General features: G+C 39.0%; 1 long non-coding RNA gene across 1 annotated transcript in view; it reads right to left on the bottom strand.

The window, feature by feature from the left end:
- Positions 1-5,992, bottom strand: part of LOC144218010 (uncharacterized) — a 26,388-nt gene that overhangs the window by 3,270 nt on the left and 17,126 nt on the right. Inside the window, exons 4-5 of the long non-coding RNA XR_013331022.1 lie at positions 1,255-1,357; positions 119-247 (exon numbers count right to left, since the gene is read on the bottom strand). This is a non-coding gene — a long non-coding RNA (uncharacterized LOC144218010). The remainder of the gene's footprint in view (positions 1-118; positions 248-1,254; positions 1,358-5,992) is intronic.

The raw sequence follows: 5,992 nt of genomic DNA, 5'->3' as shown, positions 1-5,992 counted from the left end.
TTTTTTTTTTTGTTTGCTGGAGGGAAGGGTATTTTCTGAAAGTCAGTCTGGTGACTACTGTAGAAAATCACTACTATAGAAAGTCTATTATCAAAAACTGTATTTCCCTTGTACTCACCTTTCTGTTACTCTCAAAGTATATTTGGCATCAATCTTCTACTCCATTTATCTCTAGATTTCTTTTCTCAGAGCAGGTATAGTATGAAGATTCCAATCACAACCATGGGGGAAGAGAACACAGCATGAACTGGGAATGGCAATGTAAAATAGTCAATCTCTACAGAAATATTAGACAGTACTTGATATTATGGGCCCCAAGTAGCCAACTATAAATAAAGGGTCCAAGCTCTAAGACTCAGAAATAGCTATCTCATTGAGGAAATACCCAGTTTTGGACTGAGCTGGGAATTAGTTTCTTATAATCACACCCAAGGGACTAAAGAAGGCAGTGAAACTATCTCAATTTAAGATGTCTCCTTATTCAAATTTGTAGAGGAGTATACTCTAGACCTATTAGAGAGCCTTTATCTTTCTCCTAATTATAAATAAGAAGATACTTAGTACTATCTTGAGTGGGGTACTTACATACATGTTCTTTAGGGATATGACAACATTGATACAAATATTTAGAAGATATGTAGGAAGATGAACAAATGTTGAATACTTTGAGTATTTATACCATACACAAATCAGGGGCCAGAACATTCTAGGGGATAAACAGCAGTGTTCAAAAAGCAGTAGACATGGAGGTATTAGCACTCTTTATATTACTCCAGGTAGAGTTTGAAGTTATTTGAATGTAGTCTAGTGAAGAAAATTATTGGAAAAGAACATATCATATATGAAAGTCATGGGAGAAGGCTTACTGGTATAAAAAATATGGCAATCTTTTAGGTGGTGCTGACACTCAGGAGGAAGATTTGAGACATAATCTGCAGTGAAATAAGAACCTTTAGGAGAAGAATCACATGATCAAAAGGAAGACAATTTCTTCTTAAAGGAATCATTTTAAAGAGCTCCCCTAATAAGGGGATACTAAATTTTCTAGGAGGATAATAAAAATTTTAATTCTATTAACAAAAAGAGATTTGGTGTTCAGTTCACCCTAGTAGGAATATTTCATATTCAGATGACATGATTTTTTATGGTCTCTAAGATAAAGACTGATAGAGACCAAGAGTGGACTGAACCTGAATATGGGTCTGGGGAAGAGACAGCTACATAAAGCTGAAGGTCCCTAGAAAAGTCACCTACACAGAGATCCCCACATGCTTCTCCAGTACCAGGCAGTGATGCCACTTGCAGCTTCTCGGCAATCTCAAAGGAGAACATGTACTGGATCCCATCAAAAATATTCCTACGGAAAGAAATACAAGAGGGAAGCTGAATAACATAGGCATCAAACAAAAAGTGAGAGTTCACAGTTGTTCATGACATTATAGTAGCTAGTTCAGATGAGTAAAGAACTGAAACTAATAACAAGGAAAAAAATGAAACTAATAACAAGAGCTAACATAAGAATGCTTACTGTGTGCCAGGTACTGCAAAGCATGTGCTCTATATCATTTAATAATCATGNATGTGGAAACTAATTTGACAATAAACTATTAAAAAAAAAAATAATCATGCCAACAACCTGCTGCGGTTACTATACCAATATTACAGATGAGGAAATTTATGTTCACTGATACACAACTAGAAAGTGTCAGAGTTGGCATTTAAATCTAAGGTATCTGACTTTAGTTTACGCTCCTAAGTTGCCTCCAAATGTATAGGAAACTATCATTCAGGAGAAAATTGGGTTATGACCCTTCCATATTTCTCTTTTTCTTTGGCCTTGTTAGCCACCCTACATACACATACCCTTCCAAATGAGTTTCTATTGGCTACTACAGTCTATTAGATATTTCATATTCTGGAAGACATTTTGATTTACTAAAAGGAACTGCAGCTCTTTGGAGAAATGACAGATTTCTTAACAGCTGAGGCAGGGAATATATAAAATAGGGATCCTGTAGTGCAAGAAAGTAAGGAAGTGCTCCAGAAACACAACAATGGGGACATGCCAAAGGGACATGGGAATCAATGTGAATGAGCTTCCAATGGACAAACCTGAAACAATTGAGAAACAAAATAAGTTAATTATTCCTATAGAAGAATGCTAAATAATTCATGTAGCTTCTCACCCTCTAGGAAGTGGAGCTTAATCTTCCCCAACCCTTCTTAACTATGGTATATAAAGTAAAAAAGTAAGTTTACAGAGCAGAAACCCAGCAAACACCACCTTGGCCAGCTGATCAAGGCCCTGACATGACAGGATAAGAATGGCATTTTACCTGTGTGGACTTCCTCCCAAACACCCATAACCCAGTCTAATCATGAGAAAAGCCATCAGACAAATTCCAGTTGATGCACAGTCTACAAAATACCTGAGTGGTACTCATCAATACTATCAAGGTCATCAAAACAAGGAAATTCTGTGAAACTGTGAGCGTCAACAGGAGCCAAAGGAGACATGACAACAGTGTAATGTGGTATCCTAGACTGGGTCCTAGAATAGAAAAAGGCATTAGGTTAAAAGTAAGGATATCTGTATGAAATGCAGACTTTAGTTAACAATAATGTATCAGTATTGGTTCATTAATTGTAAGAAATGTACTATACCGATCTAACACGTTGATAAAAGAGAGAATTGTGTAGGGCAAAGAGTAGGTGGATATGGGAACTCTCTGTACTATCTTTGCAACTTTCTGGCAAATCTAAATTTATTCTAAAATGCAAAGTTTATTTTTAAAAAATCACAAAACCTGGAAAAAGAAATATAGTCAAATCCCAGCCTTTATCTTTATCCGTGTAAACTTGCACAAGTCACTATCTGAGCTTTGGTATTCCTGTTTATAAAATAGATAAAATAATTTTTTTAGGAACATCTACAAGTTAGCAGACTGGGAAGCTCTGTCCAGATTCTCCATCCTCAACCCACACTGACATTTAAAACAACTAAAGGAGAACAGGAAGATGACAGAATAGGAGGATCCTGAGCTCACCTCCTCCCACAGACACACTAAGGCAATGACTTCATATAATGTGATGTACTCTGAAAACCACCTGAACACTGGCAGAACAGATCCTCCAAAAGCCAATGACATTAAAAGAAGGCCAAATCAAGAAGGATAGAAGGGGCAGAGGCATAGCCGAGAACCAAATATTTGGCATGGTGACACACAAGCAGAAGGGATATCAAAGCCATGGAGGTCCTCTCCTTGGGGAGTGACTGGATCAAGACCTACTTTGTGTACCTCTGGACTTGGGGAGCTACACCAAAAGGAAGAGCTCCCATTATGTCTCTCTGAGAAAATCAGCAGGGCTCAAAACTGGGAGATTCGAAAATCAGCAGAGCTTGACTCAAGGAGAGCCACATGGCTAGAGGAAACTGAGACTTTGCTCTGAAAGGGCCAGCTCGCTGTATTGCTCAGTCTGAGACTTAACACAGAAGCAGCAGTTTGAAAAACACCTGTGGTATATGTGATGGAGATTTACTGACCAATTTTAGGTATGTGCTAGAGAGAAAGGGATCTATTGGAACTCCAGGAATGGGAGTGCTGGTAGGCACCATTCTTCCTGACTTCCTTCAGTCTAGCTGGCCCAACGCTGGTAGACATCAGTTCTGATACTCACCATCTACCCTGCTAGCACTGCTTGCCCTGCCCTAGTGTTCCCCTGCCGGCCCACCCCAGCAGGAGCCCCTCCAAAGAAACTATTGCTTCACCATACCTGGTTGGTAGCTCAGCCTGGGACCAGGTGCCCCTGCAAAGTGACTCCTTCACTGGGGAATCATTCCTATCAACCAGCATACCCACAGCCATTGTGGCCAAGAGAATTAGCCAGCTGTACCAAGGGATGTTTGTACCCAATAGCATGCCAACAGCATCTGTAACCCAGCCTCTCAGCCAGCTACAATGGGAACTAACTCCACCTACCAGCACACCAGCAGTAACTATAGATGGGACCAGCTGTGAAAGGAGCTATCCCACCCACCAGAAAGCTGGCAGCAGTTACAGTTGTACCACTTAGCAAACTGCACCTGGGTCCATTTCTGCCCACCAATATGCTTGCAGCAGTCACACAAATCATTGCTGACAACAGGGCTGATGGTCAGCCACGTCCAAAAGCGTACCAGCAGCAGTCACAGTCAAGTCACAACAGAAAGACCTATGAACCCACATAAGGGACACACCCACAGTGGTGGCTGGTTCTGTTGATCAGGGAGACTGCACTAATGGGCACCACAAGATGCCTTCTTCATAAGGCCACTACTTATCAAGACCAGAAGACACAGCTGACCTACCTAATACCCAAAAACAAACACATAGTCTCAGACAAAATGGGGAGACAGAGGAATATGTTCTAAACAAAAGAATAAGACAAAACTTCAGAAAAAGAACTAAATGAAATGGAGATCAACAATCTATCTGATAAGGACTTCAAAGTAATGGTCATTAACATATTCATCAGACTTGAGAGAAGAGTGGATGAACTAAGTGATAACACCAACAAAGAAAAAAATATGAAAAAGAAACAATCTAAGAATTAAATAACTAAAGTGAAAAATACACTACAGAGAATCAACAGATTTTTTTAAAAAAATGTTTTATTTCTGAGAAAGAGAGACAGCATGAGCAGGGGAAGGTCAGAGAGAGAGGGAGACACAGAATCTGAAACAGGCTCCAAGCTCTGAGCTGGCTGTCAGCACAGAGCCCAACGCGGGGCTCAAACCCATGAACCATGAGATCATGAACTTTGCCGAAGTCGGACGCTTAACTGACTGAGCCACTCAGGTGTCCCTCAAAGGGAATTCATGACGTGAAAAAGAGAAAGCCATAACTAGAAGCAAATTATGAAAAGAAACAAATTTCACTGGGGAAAACAAACTGAGGAAAAGTAGGTCAACTACCTACAAAGCTAATATGAAGGTTAAAAGACAAAAGTAGTAAAAACAATTGTTATCTGAAAAAGTTAGCCAAGTATGCACAAAAATAAAAAGATATAAAATAGGACATTCAAATACATAAAATGTGGAGTGGGGGGAATAAAAATATAGTGTCTTTAGAGTGTGTTTGAACTTAAGTGACCAGCAACGTAAGACAGACTGCTATACACAAAGGATGTTACATATCAACCTCATGGTAACCACAAACAAAAAAACCTACGATACACAAAAAATAGAGAAAGGAATCCAGCATAATACTAAAAAAAGTCATCAAACCACAAGTGAACAAGAAAGGAAAAGAGAAGAACTATAAACACAACAAAAAAATAATAATAAATACACACTTATCAATAATTACTTTAAATGCTAATGGTCTAAATGCTCCAATCAAAAGACACAGGGTGAATTGATGCATTTAAAAAAATCTATATGCTGAGAGAGAGGGCAAGATGGCGGAGAAGGAAGGAGATCCGTACTTGCACTCACCCCCATACATCACACAGAAAAGATCTGAAGCCATTGGAAACCTTACAAAACCTGAGCGATTGGGAGAAAAAGGACGNATGGAAGAAAAAAAAAAAGAAAAAAAGTTACAGTAGCAATACTTATATCAAGCAAAACAAATTTCAAAGACCATAAAAAGAGACAAAAAAGAGCATTACATAATAAAGGGATCAATTTAACAAAAGAATATAACAATTATAAATATATTTGCACCCATGAGATACCTGGTTGACTCAGTCAGTTAAGCGTCTAACTTCAGCTAAGGTCATGATCTCACGGTTGGTGAGTTCAAGCCTCGCACCCGGCTCTGTGCTGACAGCTCGGAGCCTGGAGCCTGTTTAGATTCTGTGTCTCCCTCTCTCTCTCTGCCCCTCCCCAACTCGTGCTCTGTCTCTCAGAAAAAATAAACATTAAATTTTTTTAAAAAAATATATACATATATATGTACCCATCAAAAGACACCTAAATATATAAAGCAAGTATTAACATAAAGGGAAA

Source organism: Crocuta crocuta, unplaced genomic scaffold (assembly GCF_008692635.1).
Source record: "Crocuta crocuta isolate KB4526 unplaced genomic scaffold, BGI_CrCroc_1.0 scaffold365, whole genome shotgun sequence".
Lineage (NCBI taxonomy): Eukaryota > Metazoa > Chordata > Mammalia > Carnivora > Hyaenidae > Crocuta > Crocuta crocuta.
The sequence above is the reverse complement of the archived record's forward strand: the minus strand, read 5'-3'. Positions and strand labels throughout refer to the sequence as shown.